We start from the raw sequence: 20,621 nt of genomic DNA on the forward strand, positions 1-20,621 counted from the left end.
AGATTACCTTTTTCTCAACTTCTTTCCAAATACAATCTGGTAGATTCATGGAGAGAAAGTAACCCAATGAAAAAGAAATTCACTTATTTCTCGCACCCTCATCAAACCTTCACCAGAATAGATCATATTTTTCTAACAATAGGAATGATACCAGAAATTATTGCATCAGATATAATTCCGATTCCGTGGTCTGACCATAATGCAGTATACACTACTATAGCCTCAGCCATACCAAAAGTGCATGACCCAACGTGGTACTTACCGGACATAATGCTCAAACACCCACTACATCAGATGGCCATTGAACAAGCTTTAAAGGAATACATATCAATTAATAATACAACAGACATCTCCCCAATAACACTGTGGGAAGCTCATAAGCCTGTCTTGTGTGGTACAATACAAAGACAAATGGCACTATTTAAACTGGAACGCAAAAATCTAGCAAAAAACTAGAACTCAATTTTAATGCAGCCTACATATCATTTCAAGATAATCCATCTCAGAGTACAAAATCTCATCTGGAAAAATCTAGATTGGAATACGATCTATTTCTCACTGAGTCAGTTGATAAATCCCTCAAACCCTCCAAACACAATTTCTACATGAATACAAACAAACGAGGTACATATTTGGCTCGGGCATTAAATTCAACTAACAAATCTTTCAAACCAATACGTTTGAAATTATCAAAATATGTTTACACTTGTAATCCAGTTAAAATAGTCCATAAATTTCACTCACATCTCGCAAATTTATACAAGACAAACAATGAATTTAATCCTACAGAGGCTGAATCCTTCTCAAAAATAACCTTACCTGAGTTATCTCAGAATCAAAAAAGCAGTTTGGATGAGCCTATAACTACAGATGAAGTTGCTAACGCCATAAAAGACCTAAAACTTAACAAAAGACCAGGCCCAGACGGCTACTCGGCTTTATACTATAAAACATTCTCAGAAATACTCTCTCCCATTCTCACTAAAACTTTTAACAAACTTCTAGATGGACATTCTTTTCGGCAAGAAACACTAATGGCAATTGTTTGTATGATCCCAAAACCCCTTTCTGATGATACTTCCTGTGTGAATTATCGGCCTATCTCTCTGTTAAACCTTGATATTAAATTATTAGCAAAAATAATAGCAAAACGCCTCAATAGCATTATAGGAAAATTAATACATAGAGATCAAGTAGGCTTCATGCCAAATAGACAGGCAGGCGATAATATACGCAGGGCAGTGTTATTGGCACATATTGCTAAAAAACGTAAAATCCCTTTATGTTTTCTATCTCTCGATATTAAGAGGGCATTTGACACAGTATCCTGGCAATATATGCAATATTCATTACAAAAATGGGGTTTTGGACCACACTTTTTAACATGGATCAAAGCATTATATAATAAACCCAAAGCCTATATAAAATATGCTGGATACAAATCTGAAGCCTTTAATATCGAAAGAGGTACCCGACAGGGTTGCCCATTATCTCCCTTATTATTTGCCCTTATACTCGAACCCATGGCCCAATACATCAGAACAAACCAAACTATAACTGGCATTGAAGTAGGAGGTATTACACACAAATTATGTATATTTGCAGACGATATATTACTTTTTCTATCATCACCACAGGTCTCTGGTCCTAACTTAATACCAGCTCTTGATGGATTTGCAGCCCTATCCGGCCTTATGATTAATCCTAAGGAATGCCTAGTGCTTAATATTTCACTCACAAACATGGAATTGATCCCGGCTAGGGCTGCACTCCCATTCACATGGGCAGAAAAATCAATCCCATATTTTGGAATTCATTTAACAGCATCTCATTCTGACTTATTCTCAACCAATTATCCTCCTGTATTAAGACAGATCACAAATCTAATAAAACAATGGTCGCAACTTCCTTTATCCTGGATGGGGAAGATTAATGCAATCAAAATGACTATTCTACCCAAATTGCTTTATCTATTCAGAGTCCTCCCTATTCCAATTCCTTCCTATTTTTTGAGAATAGTACAAAAAAGAGCAACTTCGTTTATATGGGGCTCTTCTAAACCACGTATACCTATACACACACACACTACATCTTCCCAAAAATAAAGGAGGCCTGGGATACCCTAATTTTACTAACTACTACAGAGCAGCACATTTGGCCAGTCTGTCCAAATACCATGCAAAACAGGAAATCCCATTATGGGTATTTATAGAGGCTTCAGAAAATGACCCTCTATTAATATCAAATTTATTATGGCTTGATCCTAAAGACCGCTTTAAAATTCATAATCCCATAACTAAACACTTCTTATCTCTCTGGGATAAACTAAAAACCAAATATCAGTTACAATCTCCACACAATCCTCTCCTTTCTTTTATCAGAAATCCGGCCTTTTATCCGGCATGGATCTACCCAAATTCTTTTAAAGCTTGGACAACATCAGGCATTCAGACACTAAATGACTTCATAGCATCTAAATCATTCCTTTCATTCCCATCGCTTAGAGAAAAATATGATCTACCAAACTCTGAGATATTTAGATATCTCCAAATCAAAAATTTCTATACAACATTCCTAAAGGGGGATACACCATTATCCCAATTATCCATTTTTGAATCAATCTGTACAAAAGATCCATTTGCTAAAGGTACAATTTCATCACTTTATAATCAATTATATGGAGTAGCAAATCTTAATAGACCCTCTTACGTTCAGAGGTGGGAGGAGGACCTGGGACGAACTTTAGAAAACACGGACTGGTCTAACATATGGCTCACATCTAAGTCATCTTCACCCAACATCTTAGCACTGGAGACAAATTATAAAGTCCTAACTCGCTGGCACCTTGTACCCGCTAGAGTGGCAAAATATTCACCTAATACCTCAGCTCTTTGTTTTCGAGGATGCCCAGAAATAGGCACATATTTACACATATGGTGGACGTGCCCAGTAATCCAAACCTTCTGGAAGGAAGTCTTCGTGATTGCATCTAAAATATTTTAAAAAATAATACAACCAGATCCATATTTAACTTTACTTAATCTAAAACCGGAATGGTTAACACTCTCTCAATTCAAACTAATGATCCAACTAATAACGGCTGCAAAACAAACAGTGGCCAAGGCATGGAAATCTCCTAAATTGGTACTAGCAGAAACAGTTCACAGAATGAATAATACAATGTCCCATGCTAAGATGGTAGCCATCGATCAAAATCAAATTCCAAAATTTGAAAAACTCTGGCATCCTTGGATAAAACAGTTCCTGTCAAACTTCAATGACTCTGTCCTGTTGCCATGGTAACAGGTTAAATGACTTACAGAGACACCCATTCTAAGGCTTCAAAGAGAACTAAAAAGAATAATAAACTCACGAGCGGGACAACCTTGTGGACCATACCTCTACCTTTCAACCCTTTTTCTTCTTTCTCTTTCCTTTTCTCCACCTTACGATTAAAGCTCATTATCAGAATTTATTTGACCTATATACACTCTACTTGTAAACAATATGTATAGTAGGTATAAATCATTTAAATACCTACAAAAGTAACTAAGGAAATTATATATCTTTAATTTAGGTTTACGTGAACCCAATGTTTAATATTTGAAATTTCATGATATTTACCTATATAAACCCTACTGTAAAACAATGAGCTTACTTTATAGATCCTTGTAAACTTACTTTATGTATCTTTATAACATTGTATACTCAATAAACTTCTTTTGACAAGAAAATTGTAACAACCTGCATTTCTATTTCACTCTCCAAATGCTCAATATAATTACAAAAAATGTCACAGTTTGAACTAGGTTCACTAGATACATTCTCCTGTATTTGTGTAATTTCTGAAATATTTTCACTTCCTGATTTGTTCACTACACGGATCATATGTTTTTCTGGCACATCATAAACCATTGAATTAAAAAACGAAAATCAACTTCATTACGTTTCGTAATTTCCTTTTTGTTTTAGCTAATAAGAATCTAGCCTTATCGATTTCAGCATTCGCCTGTAAACATTGCTCATACATTGATTTCCACAAAATAGTGTCAGACACATGATTCGCTAAACCTTTAAATTCCAATTTGCTTTCATTAGCTAGACAATCAACACATTCCATACTCCGAATATAGAACTGTTTCCGTTATGAACTGATCTCAAATAACTGTCTTTCAAGACTTCTGATTTCCACAATCATCAATTAATCAATTTTTCGTCTAGGTTCATTCAATAGTTCCGAAGTTTTAATTTCTGAACTTCACTTTTCCCTTCTAATCAAGGAAGGAAGTGGTAAAAAAAAAAAAAACTTCCACCAAATTGATATTGGCTGTGCGCTAATGTTAAAATATAGCTGTATAGCTGTTCCTTTTAACGATGATTGTGAGACAAATTTCTGATTTTATGACTGAGTCAGCTTGAATCAAACCGTGTGATTTATTTGCACACAAAAGTTACAAAAATACTTACAAAAGTTGTACATTCAGATACAAAATAAATGTAGCTTCAAATAAAATCAAAGATATGAGATAAAGTTGTTTCTTTCAAAAAATAAGTTCAAGACGTATTTAAAGATGGCTGATGTGTCCTTTGTTCTGAGAGCATCTGTAAAATTATCTGTATGCTGAGTTTCTGTAAATATGTTAGCAGTGTAGTGGAAGAAGTGTGTAAAAGCCCTTCACTTAAATAAACTTGATCCTTTTTTTCAATTTCACGCCACTCCCTTATTACCTCCATTATCACCTCCCATCTACTCCCCACAAGGGTGGGGGCTAGGAGTAAGAACTCCATTCGACCAGCATATCTAATCAATACCAGACACAGGAAATGGGGGATGATAATCTTCCTGTCACAGAATGAGTATACACATCATTTCTCAAACAGAAAATCAGTTACATAGGAATACCTTTATGGAAAAATAAACTTAGAATATCAATCAAAAATGATTTGACAACTTCTTGAAATTCAGAACTCAGTTCAAATGTCACATCTGTAAGCTATTAGTTCGAAAGTCCACTCATATACACAGAATTACAGGGGATCTCATAACCTCAGTTATACTTATATGACCGAATTAAAATTTAGATATAAAGAATATAACAGCTGGCGAGTCTCTCCGAGCACAGCTCGTGTACAGTACGAGGAGGAGAGGGAGGGGGGATTTCCCCCACAGCTACTGACAGGCACGCTCTTCCTGCAGAGAGCCTGTTAGTGCATATGTCAATACTGGAGGTGGCCGGCTAGAGGTGCAGGGCCGTGGGTGAGAACATGCTGATGCACTGATGGCTTATCTCATTTCTTGAGGCTGTAAACTGCCAGGACAGTACAAATTCCTCTCAAATTATGCCTTTTTGGAAAGTAGACAGTCTAATAGACATGTGCGATTTGTTTCGTAGGAATCGAAAATTCGTATGAATTTCCAGACATTCTTACATTTGTACGAATCCAAAATATGAATTTTTATGCATACAAATTCTGTATGAAATATGACATTTCGTTACGAAATAGTTAACAAACCTAAAAGTTAAAAACCCAGGAAGTCAGCGCAGCACAGGGATGGTGGGAACCCCTCATAATGATAAATTCATCATAACAAAAATTAAAACCCCAGGAAGTCAACACAGGGATCGTGTGAACCCCTCATAATGGACACAGCAGGTGTACAGACCTGGGAACTCAGCAAAGGGATGGTGAGAACCCTATGGGAATTTCTATGCTTACAAATTTTATACGAAATACAGAATTTCGTTAATGAATTTCGGAATTTTGGATCCAAATTAACAGAAATGTGACTGATGTTTTGTTCACCAATCAGAGGAAGTCAGCACAGCACAGGGATGGTGGGAACCCCTCATAATGGGCACAGCGGGTGTACAGACCTGGGAACTCAGCACAGGGATGGTGGGAACCCTAAGGGAATTTCTATGCTTACGAATTTTATACAAAAGTTCGTTAATAAATTTCGGAAATTCCGATCCAAATTCTGTTACAACAGAAATGTGACTGGTGTTTTGTTCACCAGAGGAAGTCAGCACAGCACAGGGATGGTGGGAACCCCTCATAATGATAAATTCATCATAACGAACATTTATTATTTTTACGAAAAGTTACCGTATATACTCGAGTATAAATTGAGTTTTTCAGCACTTTTTTTGTGCTGAAAGTGCCCCCCTCGACTTATACTTGAGTCAAGCACTTTTCTGCAGCAAAAAATTTCATTTTCTGAACCAAATTTGGGGCCACCTATCTCAGGGCCACTAGGTGCTAGGAACCCTAAATTTGGTGTGCAAACCCAGTGGAACTGGTACCATAACATATCCAAAGCTGGGGTTCCTAGGACCAAGTGGTCCCGAGATACGTGGCCCTAAAGCCGGGTCAGAAAATGTCATTCTCTGCTGCAGAAAAATGCTTGACATTTTCTGAACCGATTTTTGGGGCCCTGTATCTAGAAACCTGGTGCTAGAAACCCCAGCTTTGGATATTTTATGTTGCTAGGTCCACTGAGTTTGTACACCAAATTTGGGGTTCCTAGCACTAAGTGGCCCCGAGATACAGGGCCCCAAAGTCAGTCAACTGTATCCACCTGCAGCAATGTCATTTCGGGACCATTTGGGTTCAGAGACCCCAAATTTTGGCTGCAGCTAGAGGGCATCTAGGAACCCTTAACTACTGAGTTTGAAGTTCGGGGGACCTATGGCTGCAAATGGGCACAGTGAGGCATGCAAATGGGCACAGTGAGGCTGCAAATGGCCATTGTTGACCCTCTTTTCCACATACAGTAGCTGTGCATTTCTCACCCTCGTCTTATACTTGGGTCACTAAGTTTTTCCAATTTTTTTGTGGTAAATTAGGGCCTCGACTTATACTCGGAACGACTTATACTCGAGTATATACGGTAACGAACCTAAAGGTTAAAAACCCAGGAAGTCAGCTCAGGGATGGTGGGAGCCCCTCATAATGATAAATTCATCATAACTAACTTTCGTTATTTTAAGAAAAGTTTACGAATCTAATGAAAATTCATATTTCGTACAAATCCGAATTGAATTTTGGACACAAATTACGAAATACAAATTAATTTTCGTACGAAACGAAAGTAACAAAACAAAACTAATTTATTGACGGCGCACATGTCTATAGTCTAAAACAGGATTATGCAATTAGTGGACCTCCAGCTGTTGCAAAACAAGTCCCACCATGCCTCTGCCTCTGAGTGTCATGCCTGTGGCTGTCATGCCTCATGGGACCTGTAGTTCTGCAATAGCTAGCGGTCCGCTAATTGCATATCCCTGGTCTAAGGTATTTAGTAAGAGGTATGGTGAGTTTTTTGAAGCTGTCATTTTTTGTGACAATTTTTGGGAAAATTTAGAAATTATATAGTTTTTTTCACAATCTTTTTTACACACTGTCAGCAGTGCAGTACATTGTCATCCTATGACTGTTATGGCAGCGTTTAGGGATATTGACTGGTGGCAGGATGTAACAAATCAATAAATATATAAATCGATTAATCAATTTTTTTTTTGTTCAATTGTTTGAGGGTGATACTATACTACTCTGGGGGGAGGGTGATCATGGATTTGTTTTACACTGTTATTGCTTATTCAGTGATGATCACTGTATAAGCAATACTTTTAAATGTTGTGAATGGGTTTTCCTGTCATGAACACCTTGCTTATGGTTGTGATCTGTCATTGGCTACAAGTTATCACATGGTAAAGGGTGCCAGGTAACATGTGATTGATGTGGCCCAATCACAAATCAAAACAGTAAGAAAGCTGTTCATGAATGGAAAGCCATTCATGACAGGTCGTTTACATTGCTATGACCAATCATAGCGATCACATGATACCCAGTTATGGGTAACAGTAATCCACTGTGTCCAGTGGACACATCGATCACAGGAGGGGTGCTCCTAACCCAAAGCAGGATGGATGACGTACATGTGCGTGATCCTTCCTGCTCAAGTCAACCCCCCGCAGTATATATTACAGTGAGAGGCCGGTAAGTGGTTAAGGATGACCCACACCATGTTCTTTTTGAATAGACCATATACAAATTTTGTAAATAGCGTGTACTTTTCCTTTACAATAGATAATGGACTGGTTTGGATCTTGAGGGGAACAATATGCTGCAAAGCAGGGAAATTAGAGTCACTTTTTCATAAGTGCATCATACTGGTACACAATAGACATGTGCATTTGTTTTCGTCCGAATGCATTTTCGTCCGCATTTCAGGTATTTTCGTTATCGTTTTAACAAACGATAACGAAAATGCAGGATCCGAAAAACGAAAGATCCGACATAAACAAATGCTTTATTTTCGTTTTTGTTGCTACAATAGTTCGATATAGATAGATTCGACATGATGATGACAATAGCAATCTGTGTCCATCAAACCTGTGGTCGAATGTGCCTAACCTTAACTCTATTAGTCCAAGATTATTCTACATAGAGAGAAAAGATTCGACGTAGGAGAGAAAAGATTCGACGTAGGAGAGAAAAGATTCGACGTAGGAGAGAAAAGATTCGACGTAGGAGAGAAAAGATTCATAAAAATAATAATGATGATGATGAATATTATTGGCTGATTGTAACCAAAGAGGAGGAGCAGTAAAATAGCTAGAACTAAGTACACACGTACTTTGGCTTATGGTGTCTGTTGAAAGTTCTAAGAAGATTCGACGGAGCAGGTAAACTATACAGCGTCGTACAGTTTAGCTGCTCCGTCGAATCTTCTTTGAACATTCGACAGACACCACAAGCCTTCAATGACAGATTCAACCTTAATTTGGATTTTCGGACAAATGCAATTTTTAACGAAAAATTAAATAAATAAAAACGAATTTCGGGAGTAACTAAATAAATTTATTTTTCGGACGAAAACGAAATTCCGAAACGAAATATTTCAGTGTGCACACGTCTAGTACACAATTTCATATGCAGCTTTAAGGCATCCCACAGCCATGTTTTTTTTTTAAGATTTGTGTATTTTTAATGTTGCCCTTTAACCTGCAATAAAAAACCCACTCCCCGCTGAATGGTATTTTATTTTTCATTGGTGCATGTCTGGATTCTACAACCAGTCAGCACCATATAATCCCCAATTCATTCTCTGGGCACTGGAGGTAGGTAGGGTAGAGGCCCTTGTTCTTCAACATTAGGAAAAGGCTACTTTACAAGGAGGGAGGACTTTGCTGCCTTCCTTTGAAAGGCCACCCAATGTGGAAAGGCAGGTGGCCTGGTCTGGTCTAGGAAGAGGGGGGCTGCATTCTTGCTGTTCTTCCTTTCCTGGCCACCCAGGATTCATGCCTGGATAAGGGTCGGATTAAGGGGAATCCCACATCATTTCCCCGTAGGGAAACAACTGTGTATAACAGGGGTGGCCTGTCCATTAAGGGCGCACGGGCGCCGCTCCCCCGTGTCCATCGCCGCCTTCCCTATCCATGCGTCCATCCCCTTTCAGGACACTGGCGCATGGATTCCAATGCCAGAAGCTCTAATAGGCTTCAATATAGGGTTGGCTCTGGTCACAGAGAGTGAGCTCCGAGCCCACCCAGGTGTGTTACAACAGCAAATCAATATTCGCTGTAACATTGATCCTCCTCCTCGCCAATCAGGAAGCTGGTTTTGACACTGGTCTCCCGATTGGCTGAAAGGACAGGCAGTCCTATTGGACGCCCAGGAGGAGGAGGGAGGAGCCACACGGTGGAAGCCACCGTGATGCAGAGAGGACACAGGAGCCAATGCATGCTGCCCATAGGAGCCCGCAACCCACCCATAGGAGCCTGCAATCCAGCTGCTGCCCGCTGCCCATAGGAGCCCGGCCGTCTGCAACCGTTGGCATAAGTTCTGGGGAAGGTGGGGTGCCAACGGCCTACCAACCAACCAGGGGGGTGGGGATGTGGTTGTTTGCCGCCCCCTCACAAAAAAAAAAAAACCAGCAGCCGCCACTGATGTATAAGTCAAGCTTAATATGAAAAAAAAAAAATAAAAATTAATAGCCAAATATGCATTTCTAGCTGCTAAAACTACTGGGACTGAAAATTTAACTATTTCATTATACTACTTACAGCTTTTAGGTATCCCCCAAGCATGCCATTTAAATAATTAAATTATGCTTTTCAATTTTGATTATGCACTCAAAGCAGCATGAGAAGACCCTCTCCTCATTGTACTATCTCTCTCATCTCATGGAAGTGACCTTTTTTTGACAATAGCTTGTCTATTAGCCTTAAAGTGGTTGTTAAACCACTATGTTAAGTTTATACCATCCCCTCTGTTAGATAAGAACATGTGTCCTAGTGCCTGTTATATAAAGAAAAAAAATCAGATTCTACTTGTTTTCAGAGCGTCTCCCGGCACTCACATGACTCCTCGGCTCTCTCCTCTACCTGTTTGACAGCTCCAGTAGGTGTGGACGAGCACTCCTGCTGTCATCAGCCGGGGAGGAGGGGAAAAGAGGAGGAGAGAGCAGAGGAGATGCTCTGAAAACAGGTAGAATAGGCTTTTTTCTTATATATAAAGCACCGGCACTAGGACACATGTTCTGATCCAACAGAAGGGATGGTATAAACTTAATGTAGTTTTAGAGTAGTGGAGAGGGGAGCAGAGCGGTGCTGGTACCAGCTGACAGACAGGGAGGGGGGAGGAGGACAGAGGGAGACACAGGGAGTGGGAGAGCTGCAGATAGCAGCGGGTGACGTAGGCACACAAACTGACCACAGCAGGGCGCAGCAGCTATGATATACCGTGGTCAGTTTACAGAGGGGGGGCATAGCCAGGCAGTATCAGCCAGGTATTTCAGGTGATACAGAGGGGCAAATTACACAGCACAATCACTGTGCTGTATAACATGCTTTAGGGAACAGGATCCTTTTTTTTTTAATTTTTTTGGAGTAACAAACACTTTAAAAATAGCAAGAATGTAATATCAACATTCATCTCCCATAGACTTCACTAATGTTGGAGTTTGCCACTAACTACCTGCCTAATCTCCATTATTTCACTATATCTGGCTGCCGTGTAAGCAGCAGCTTTATATAGTGTGGGGCATGGACTTAGCCCCTGAGCCATGATTGGCCAAAGGCACCCTGCCTTTGACCAATCATGGCTCTCACAGCACATCGCGCTGTGATTGGCCAAAACATGCAGGTCAGGTGCATGCTTTGGAGTTTGCCAACCTCTCGAAAACTGAACCCGGACAATATCTTTTTGCTATTGTACAAAAAAATAAAATAATTTTTGTAAGACAATATTCCAAAAAGAAGGCCTATTTATTATTAAAGAAAACTGTAAAAAAATAATGTGTAAAAAGCCATATGAGGAGCATACTGAACTGTTAATGCATGTATATTTATGCTATACACTGTAAGCACTCATTGTTGCTTTTTTCTATGACAACAAAGTGTACAGGATATTTTCTGATATGTCATTTACTGTAGCTTAGTGCATGCACAATTTACGACACAGAAAGCCACTCACATTATTTTATTTATTAATGTATTGTTGTAATGAATTCATCTTAAGTTGATCAGCATTATGTACCGCACCTTATAGGAATATATAATTGGATGTTCAACGCTAATAGCAAACTAGGGCTGCAATGTACACATTAAACATCACTGTACAATTGTATCAATACTTTGCATAATGCTAGTTATAAAATAATAAAATAGCTTTTACTATTATTTTATTTATTAATTTCTATCGTATTACTATTCATCTAAAGTAAACTAAATGGGTCAATTAATAGTTAAAGTGAAGGAGACATAGTAAGACTTGTATGATGACAGTCTGTATTGGAGAGCAGATGGTGATCAGTAAATTCAGCATCTGTTTCCTGGGGGAATCCGGCAGAAACTTTCATCCAATAAAATATCAGGTTTGTTGTTCTTTGGTGACTTATGCCGTGTACACACGACCCGTCTTTCTGTCGGGCTGAACTCCGAAGGACTTTTCGACGGAGTTCCGATGGAGTTCCAATGAAACGGACATGCCTACACACGATCACACCAAAGTCTGATCGTTTTGAACGTGATGACGTACGACCGGACTAGAATAAGGAAGTTCATAGACAGTAGCCAATAGCTGACCTTGCGTCCTTTTTTGTCTGTTGGACTAGCATACAGACTAACGGATTTTTTGATCGGACTCGAGTCAGTCGGAAAGATTTGAAACATGTTCTATTTCTAAAGTCCGTAAGATTTTTCAACAGAAAAGGTCCAATGAAGCCCACACACGATCAAATTGTCCGATGGATTCATTCCCTCTGAACAGTTCGGATGCAAAGTCCGTTCGTGTGTACACGGCATTAGTTGTTCTTTTGTTCTATTGTAAATGGAGCCGTCCCACCACTGTAATCATGTGGGGGTCTTGTGGTGTCTCTATTGGGCCCTCAGCTCAGGTGCCAGTAGTCCCGGGAGAACGGCACACAGAAGGTTTACAATCACTCTAATAATGAAGAATGATGTCACCGGCTTTACTATTCTCTACAATCTGCTGCAATGTGTGAAATATTGTCATCATATGGTAACCAGCCTCCAGAATATCACCTATCAGGGGAATCCAACTCAACAGTGATATTAAAAGTTTTTACTGTTTAGTTAAGACACAGAAGAAGTACAAAAGACTAAATATATCTCTAAACTTTCATCCAATAGAACAAACTCCGGCTGTTCTCTGGAGAAGATGTAAAATAATGTTTTACTAAAGAACTGCTTTCCAGTATCAGCAATGCCCAGAGAAATAAAAGTTAGAAGTACAAGGTGAAGGTTCTGTTAGACCAAGGGGCTCAAACCCAAGGGAACCCCAGCCCAATAAATGGTGCATAAAAAGGAGAACATAGTCAAATGTAGGGGGTGGGGCTTTTAAATGGTTGTTCATATAGGTATTTTAATATATCACAAGAATAATCAATATCACATATGCTTAAAAACGATAACACAGTTATAATCAATAAAACAAAAGGAGCGCTCATCCAGTGTATTGTACACCTTGCTTCCAAGCAGTTCAAAGTGATTACACCCTGTGACAGGTGAGTCCATATAAAACTTTTTCCTGCTGAGTGTTTCTTTGGGTAATCGGGTGTATATGTAAGAAAACCTTCACCACACTTCGTGATACCGCTATCCTCAAAATTTGCACTCACCAGATATTCAAAGTAAATACGCCTTTTGGTGATAATCTTTAACATCATCTTGTCAATCGAGATCAGAGTCTTCCACCAGTCTCAGTATCTCATAACAAAGGTAAACAGACATCACATTATGATCCTGTTAAGGCTTTTACTCCCATAAGAACCCCCCTTTTTGCATTGCACTTACAATGAAATAATTAAAAAACAGCATTTTTTGAATATATATAAGACACTCTGCAGCACAATCTCTCTCACCGATCCTTATAAATCCTATCAGCAGTGATTCCCGGGTAGAGATCATAGCTACTGGCGGTCTCACAAGCCGTGTGGTCATGCTCAGATGCATTTTGGCATTCCATCTTTGTCATTAGGCGTGGCTACATAACACGGCTTAGTATTACAGCTGAATGGCTCCCCAGTTATCACTGTGGACCGCTGGAAAGATGTAAGGAGCTGCGTGCACAGATTGAATCACAGCACAAACGATCCTTGCAATCGGATCGTGAATAGACATAAACATATTATATACAAATCAATATTTCTAAATCCATAATTACATCAAATCAAAATAGGATATATACATTGCCATTCTCACATGCCTACAAACATCTATAAAAAAAATAGACATCACATTATAATACTTCCTAAAAGAAAAACAGATATAAAATAAAATTATTCAACATCTCAATAATACATAAGGTGATACCCTAAAAATGTATCATGGACTTTACTAATATTCACTTATAAAGCAATTAGGATTCAATTCCACATTCATCCCCTGTGGACAAAGAGTATCTGTTAAATAGATCCATTTAGTCTCACACTTGTATATCTCTCTTACTCTATTGGATTCTCTCTAACTGGGATTCAATTTATCAAAACCACAAAATATAAGGCCAGAGGGATCCCTGTTGTGTTTACGCCTAAAATTTAGGGAAACACTATGGTCTTTATATCCTATGCTAATGTTGTATATATGTTCAGACGCATATTTACCTAGTGTTCTTTTAGTACATGGGCACTGAAGGGCGTACACTACATGGTTGGAGTTACACAAAATAAATTCTCTAACATCGAACTCTCTGCCATTAGCTGTAGATCGAAAACGAATTAATCCCCTAATATGCGTATTAACCTGCTGACAGGCTTTGCATTTCCTACAGGCGTAAAAGCCCGCTCTGTCCCAAAACATTTGGAGTTTAACTGGTGGATATAACACCTTTTTTAACCACCCTATCTCCAAAAAATCTCCCGAAGGAAATTATTGAGAACTTTATTCATGCTCAATATTCCCCAATATTTTTTGAAGATACCTTCCACCTCTCTAAACTGGGAATGATAATTTCTAATGAATCCCCATTCATGTTTATCATCTCAGATTTTTTCTTCATCAGTCAAACAGGATTCCTGCAAAGTTTGTCCAACCAGTTGTATCACTTCATCCAAGTGGTCAGCTCTATATCCTTTCTCTACAAATCTGATTTTGAGGACCTCTGATTGGGCCAAGAAATCAGAGTCCTGGGTGCAATTCCTTCTAACCCACATGAATTGCTCTTTTGGGATGTTTCTAAGCCATATGGGATGGTGTCCACTGTATATAGGGAGATAGCTATTGCGATCTAAAGGCTTAAAATAAACCATAGTGACCAACTGGTTACACTATTTAGTAAAAGGCACATCTAGATAAATAACCTGTTTGTTGCTCCACTGATACTCCAAACTAATATTATTTCAGTTGGTATTGAGATGACATGAATTCAATTAATGACAACTCAGAGCCCACCCAAATGAAAAACAGATCCTCTATGAACCTTTTATAAAATAAAAGTTCATCTCAATTTCTAAAGGAAAAAATGTAATTTAAACTTGCTTGCAGCTGTAATGTACTGCCGACTTCCAGTGTGGGGTCCCCCCAGTCCATACCTGGCACTTCGGGTCTGCTATGGATTTTAAGGGGAACTCCACACCCGGATTTTTTAAAAAATTGGCGTGGGGTCCCCCCCAAGAACCATACCAGACTCTTATCCAACCATGCAGCCTAGAGGTCAGGATAGGGGGAGACGAGCGAGCGGCCAAACTAAGCCACATGCACTCAACATGTGCTGTGCCCCCCCACCCCAAAGCACCTTGTCCCCATATTGATAGGGACAAGGGCCTCTTCCCGACAACCCTGGTCAGTGGTTGTCAGGGTCTGTGGGTGGGGGGCTTATCGAAATCTGTAAGCCCCTTTAACATAGAGGCCCCCAGATCCCAGCCCCTCCCTATGTGAATGGGTATCAGGTACATTGTACCCCTACCCATTCACCAAAAAAAGTGTCAAAAAGTAAAAACCACAAGAGACAGTTTTCAACAATTCCTTTATTAAAAAAGAAAGAAAAAAGTGTCCCGTGATGTAAATATATCATCAATCATGCTGCCTGACAGACCCAGAAAATAGGAAAAACAAAAAAACTCCACCTCCATGGGAGGCGTCCCGGCGACTGCTGTCTTTTGGCTTTGACAGCTCTTATACAGGCAAGGGCAGGGGCCACCCGTTGACGTAACCAGATGACCCCGCCCCACCCTGACATCACAAGAAATCATAAGGAGGCGGGGTCACTCGGTTACATCACAGGGTGGCCCCGCCCTTGCCTATATAACAGCTGTCAAAGCCAAAAGACAGCAGTTGCAAGGAGACCTCCCATGGAGGCGGAACTTTTAAAAATGTTTCTATTTTTTGGGTCCATCGGGAGGCATTATTAAAGATGGATGGACATCATGGGACACTTTTTTTTAAAATAAAGGAATTGTCAAAAACTGTCTGTTGTGGTTTTTACTTTTTGGCACTTTTTTTGGTGAATTGGTAGGGGTACAATGTACCCGGTACCCATTCACATAGGGGGGGCAGGATCTGGGGGCCCCAATGTTAAAGGGGGCTTACAGATTCCGATAATCTCCCTGCCTGCAGACCCTGACAACCACCGGCCAGGATTGTCGGGAAGAGGCCCTTGTCCCCACCAACATGGGGACAAGGTGCTTTGGGGGCACCCCAAAGCACCCCCCATGTTGAGGAAAAGTGGCCTGGTATGGTTCGGGAATGGGGCACTCCACTCGCTCGCCACCCCCCTTTCCTGGCCTGCCAGGCGGCATGCTCGGACAAGGGTCTGGTATGGATTTTGGGGGGCCCCACACAATTTTTTTGCCATGGAGTGCCCCTTAAAATATATGCCAGATCCAAAGGACCTGGTATGAATTTTGGGGGGGACCCCACATCATTTTTCTTCTTAATTCTGTCATGGGGTTCCCCTTAACCACTTCAATACACTGTATTATATACTCTGCACTGCACTATATACCCTGCACTGTATTATATATACTACACTGACTGCACTATATACTCTGCAATGTATTATACAGTGGGGACGGAAAGTATTCAGACCTCCTTAAATTTTTCATTCTTTGTTATATTGCAGCCATTTGCTAAAATCATTTAAGTTCATTTTTCTCCTCATTAATGTACACACAGCACCCTGTATTGACAGAAAAACACAGAATTGTTGACATTTTTGCAGATTTATTAAAAAAGAAAAACTGAAATATCACATGGTCCTAAGTATTCAGACTCTTTGCTGTGACACTCATATATTTAACTCAGGTGCTGTCCATTTCTTCTGATCATCCTTGAGATGGTTCTACACCTTCATTTGAGTCCAGCTGTGTTGGATTATACTGATTGGACTTGATTAGGAAAGCCACACACCTGTCTATATAAGACATTACAGCTCACAGTGCATGTCAGAGCAAATGAGAATCATGAGGTCAAAGGAACTGCCTGAAGCAAATATAAACCTCGATATGGGATTTTTAAGGCAATGTGGTAACAACAGATTTTTTGTGTTAAAAACGGGTATTTTATTATTCCAAAAAAGTGTTAGAACATACATAAAGAATATTTGACATGTTTTCACAATTTAAAAGGAATCTTCAGATAACATGAGAAAAACAGGGAGCAATAGCTCCTATACAGTGATACATCCTGCTACTCGATACAATCACCACCTAGATTGATGCGATGGCGCCAGGTAGTGAAATTCCAACGCGTTTCAACTTAATATTATCAAAACAAAGTCTTCCTCAGGAAAGGGATGCATCACGTTCTAGGGTTTCAAAAAATAACAGTATTACAAATCATATATATGTATATATCGCATATGTCCTGATATATTTAGACCAAAAAAAATCACAACTTACATTTTACATGTAGCTGCAAGAAAACCATATTCCCAATACTGGCAGGGGCTCTCGTCAGCAACTTCCTATGCTGTTTGCTATCCTCTACAGAACGGCCAGGTATAATTTGAAAAAAAACAATATTTAGGCAGCCTTAGAAGAGGGACAGCTGAAGGGTAAAAAAAATGTAGATAAGATTAAGATTAAAAAAGGGATGAAGTATCCGGGGAAATATCTTCCCCAAGGGAGCATGGTGATTGAATTTTAAATTAAAATTACCTTAAGTCGTTTATGGAGTGTAGATGGTTAAATTTCAGAGAGCTTGGATCCTGGAGTACCTCTCGGTTAACAGACAAGTCAGGAATGCTGCCATGAACCGTCCCTGGCGTCCTAATAAAGGGATTGTGGGGGTGGTCAGAGTATTGGGCGTCTCATCACTGTCAGTGATGTTCTATGCCCATTGGTAGCACTGTGTAGGAGGCGCAGTTTAGGCAGTCCATAATCCCGCCCATGTTTGATTGGAATTCCTATATGTGAGGCATTGAGGGGAGGTCCCGTAGCTCGTTGTTAGGGATGCCCTATTGTGTCCCCGAGCATAGCACCGCCCCTCTCCTTCCCACGTCCAATAGGACGTGGGCGCGGTCAGCCGATGAGAGCGGAGGGAGAAGCGACGCGTTGCTCAGGCAACGCCGCTCACTTCCGAGGTCCGCACATAACGTAGGCAGCGCCGAGGTCACATGACCTCGGTGTCCTCTATGTGAAGGGCGTCATTTTGCCTGGACAGCATGCTAGGATGTCCATCCAGGGCGTGCATTACGTATGGGGCCTCGCCCAGCTCCATTGTTGATGGCAGGCAAGGGGAGGTGCTGTATGATCTACACCATACTATATGTAACCAGCGATCCCCCAAGAGTGGGTGTAGTACTAAGTAGTCCGCAGAGTGGGGAAAGTGATTGAACCACAGGAGGCATGAATGCTCTCCCTTGTATTTGGAAAAAGAATAAAGAAATATAAAAATAAATATAAATTTAAACAAAACCCCCTGTATTGAAGAGGAGCTAATTCTATGGGACCTTCTGGAGCCTGAAAAGGTAGTAAATCACCTAATGCTGATAGAAGAAATTATTGATACAAGCAGCTGTTGCTGCCTGTATCTGACCAAAAACCCTTTATTATGGTATATTTGTCACTCCTCCCCAGACAGAGAGGTCAGAGGGACAGAAACCAAATTTAGGACTAATAACCACCGACACAGTAAAGGAACCCCCTGACACCCACAATTGGTTGGTGTCCTGGGGTATGGGGGCAATGATAAAACATTCCCCCCCCCCCCTGTGCCGGGTAGGGATAGAAAAAACAGGAGGAGAGGTGATTGACCAGAACCCCTAATTCCAGGACCGGGAAATGGATATACAAAGTTGTTATGTCCAAATTGCATACAGGATAAACACATAAATCATATAGAAAAATTGTATAGTTCAGAACTGCAGAGAATAACATAGAATACACTAAATTAAATTGAATTGAGTTAAATTGGTTAAAAAACTCTCCTGTATAATTTAACTGGATGGGGTCAAAAACCGTAGTTATCCATGGTACAAGGCTACCGACTGGGGCTGTCTCATTAGAAACCATTAGGGACTGTTTGGCATCATATTGGCTCAATGACCTATTGTTGATGTATAAGGAAATAACCTGAGATAGAGTGCCCAATAGATGAAAGGGGCAGGCATGACCAGGGTAGGGGGTGTATTGTGTCTGGATCCATCTTAGTCCGTTTCCCCGGAACTAAAACCCTCCAAAAAGGGTCTAAAGTTTTCAGTTTAATTGAGGCCTGGGGGGTAGTGGCCCTAAGGTACCTTATCCAGCGCATTTCACGCTGGAGAAGAACTTTCTTCCAGTCACCCCCTCTAATTGGTAGGTGAATCCTGTCTATAACTGTAAAGTTCACTGAAGGCAGCCGATAGTTGTGCTGTCTGGCAACATGTCTACCCAAAGGCAAATACAAGTTCCCAATGCGCATACTCTGCATATGCTTGTCGACTCGCTTCCCCAATTCCTGTCTTGTTTTGCCTACATAGAAGGCACCACACTGGCACTGCATGAGGTAGACCACCCCCTGCGTTTTGCAGTTGGCAAAATGACGCAGGGAGAAGCTCTCCCCATTGGGCAGTGCCAGTGTGGTCCTCCTACCAATGACCTTGCATTGGGCACAAGATCCACATGGGTATGTACCCCATGTTCTGCAGGGATCCTTTCTAGTTCTGTCCCTGTATTCACTCTGGGTTAATAGGTTTCCTATTGAGCCTGATTTTCTGTAGGTAATTTGGGGTTTAGGGCCAATCAGTCCTTTCAGGTTTGGATCATCAGTGAGAATGAACCAATACTTAGAAATTATTTTGTTGATTCTAGGATGTTCATTGGAGAATCTTACAATGATCCTCATAGAGGTATCCTCTGTGTTGGATTTTTTCGAGAAAATCAAATCTCTTCTATTGGTCGATTTGACCCGATTGAACGCCTTTTTGAGACATGTTTTTGTATAGCCTCTGTTCAAGAGTCTGATGGTAAGTTGGTCCGCTTCTCTCTGAAAATCTTCATCATTGCTGCAGTTTCTTTTGAGACGAAGAAACTGGCTGTATGGGATAGATTTTTTAAGAGGGTCTGGGTGGAAACTATCCGCATGCAGCAAAGTGTTGCCCGCAGTTTCTTTTCTGTAGAGTTTGCTTGATAGTCCGCCCTAACAACGAGCTACGGGACCTCCCCTCAATGCCTCACATATAGGAATTCCAATCAAACATGGGCAGGATTATGGACTGCCTAAACTGCGCCTCCTACACAGTGCTACCACAGAACATCACTGACAGTGATGAGACGCCCAATACTCTGACCACCCCCACAATCCCTTTATTAGGATGCCAGGGACAGTTCATGGCAGCATTCCTGACTTGTCTGTTAACCGAGAGGTACTCCAGGATCCAAGCTCTCTGAAATTTAACCATCTACACTCCATAAACGACTTAAGGTAATTTTAATTTAAAATTCAATCACTGTGCTCCCTTGGGGAAGATATTTCCCCGGATACTTCATCTTAATCTTAATCTTAATCTTAATCTTATCTACATTTTTTTTTACCCTTCAGCTGTCCCCCTTCTAAGGCTGCCTAAATATTGTTTTTTTTCAAATTATACCTGGCTGTTCTGTAGAGGATAGCAAACAGCATAGGAAGTTAGTGACGAGAGCCCCTGCCAGTATTGGGAATATGGTTTTCTTGCAG

The sequence above is a fragment of the Aquarana catesbeiana genome, linkage group LG01, assembly GCF_042186555.1.
Source record: "Aquarana catesbeiana isolate 2022-GZ linkage group LG01, ASM4218655v1, whole genome shotgun sequence".
NCBI lineage: Eukaryota > Metazoa > Chordata > Amphibia > Anura > Ranidae > Aquarana > Aquarana catesbeiana.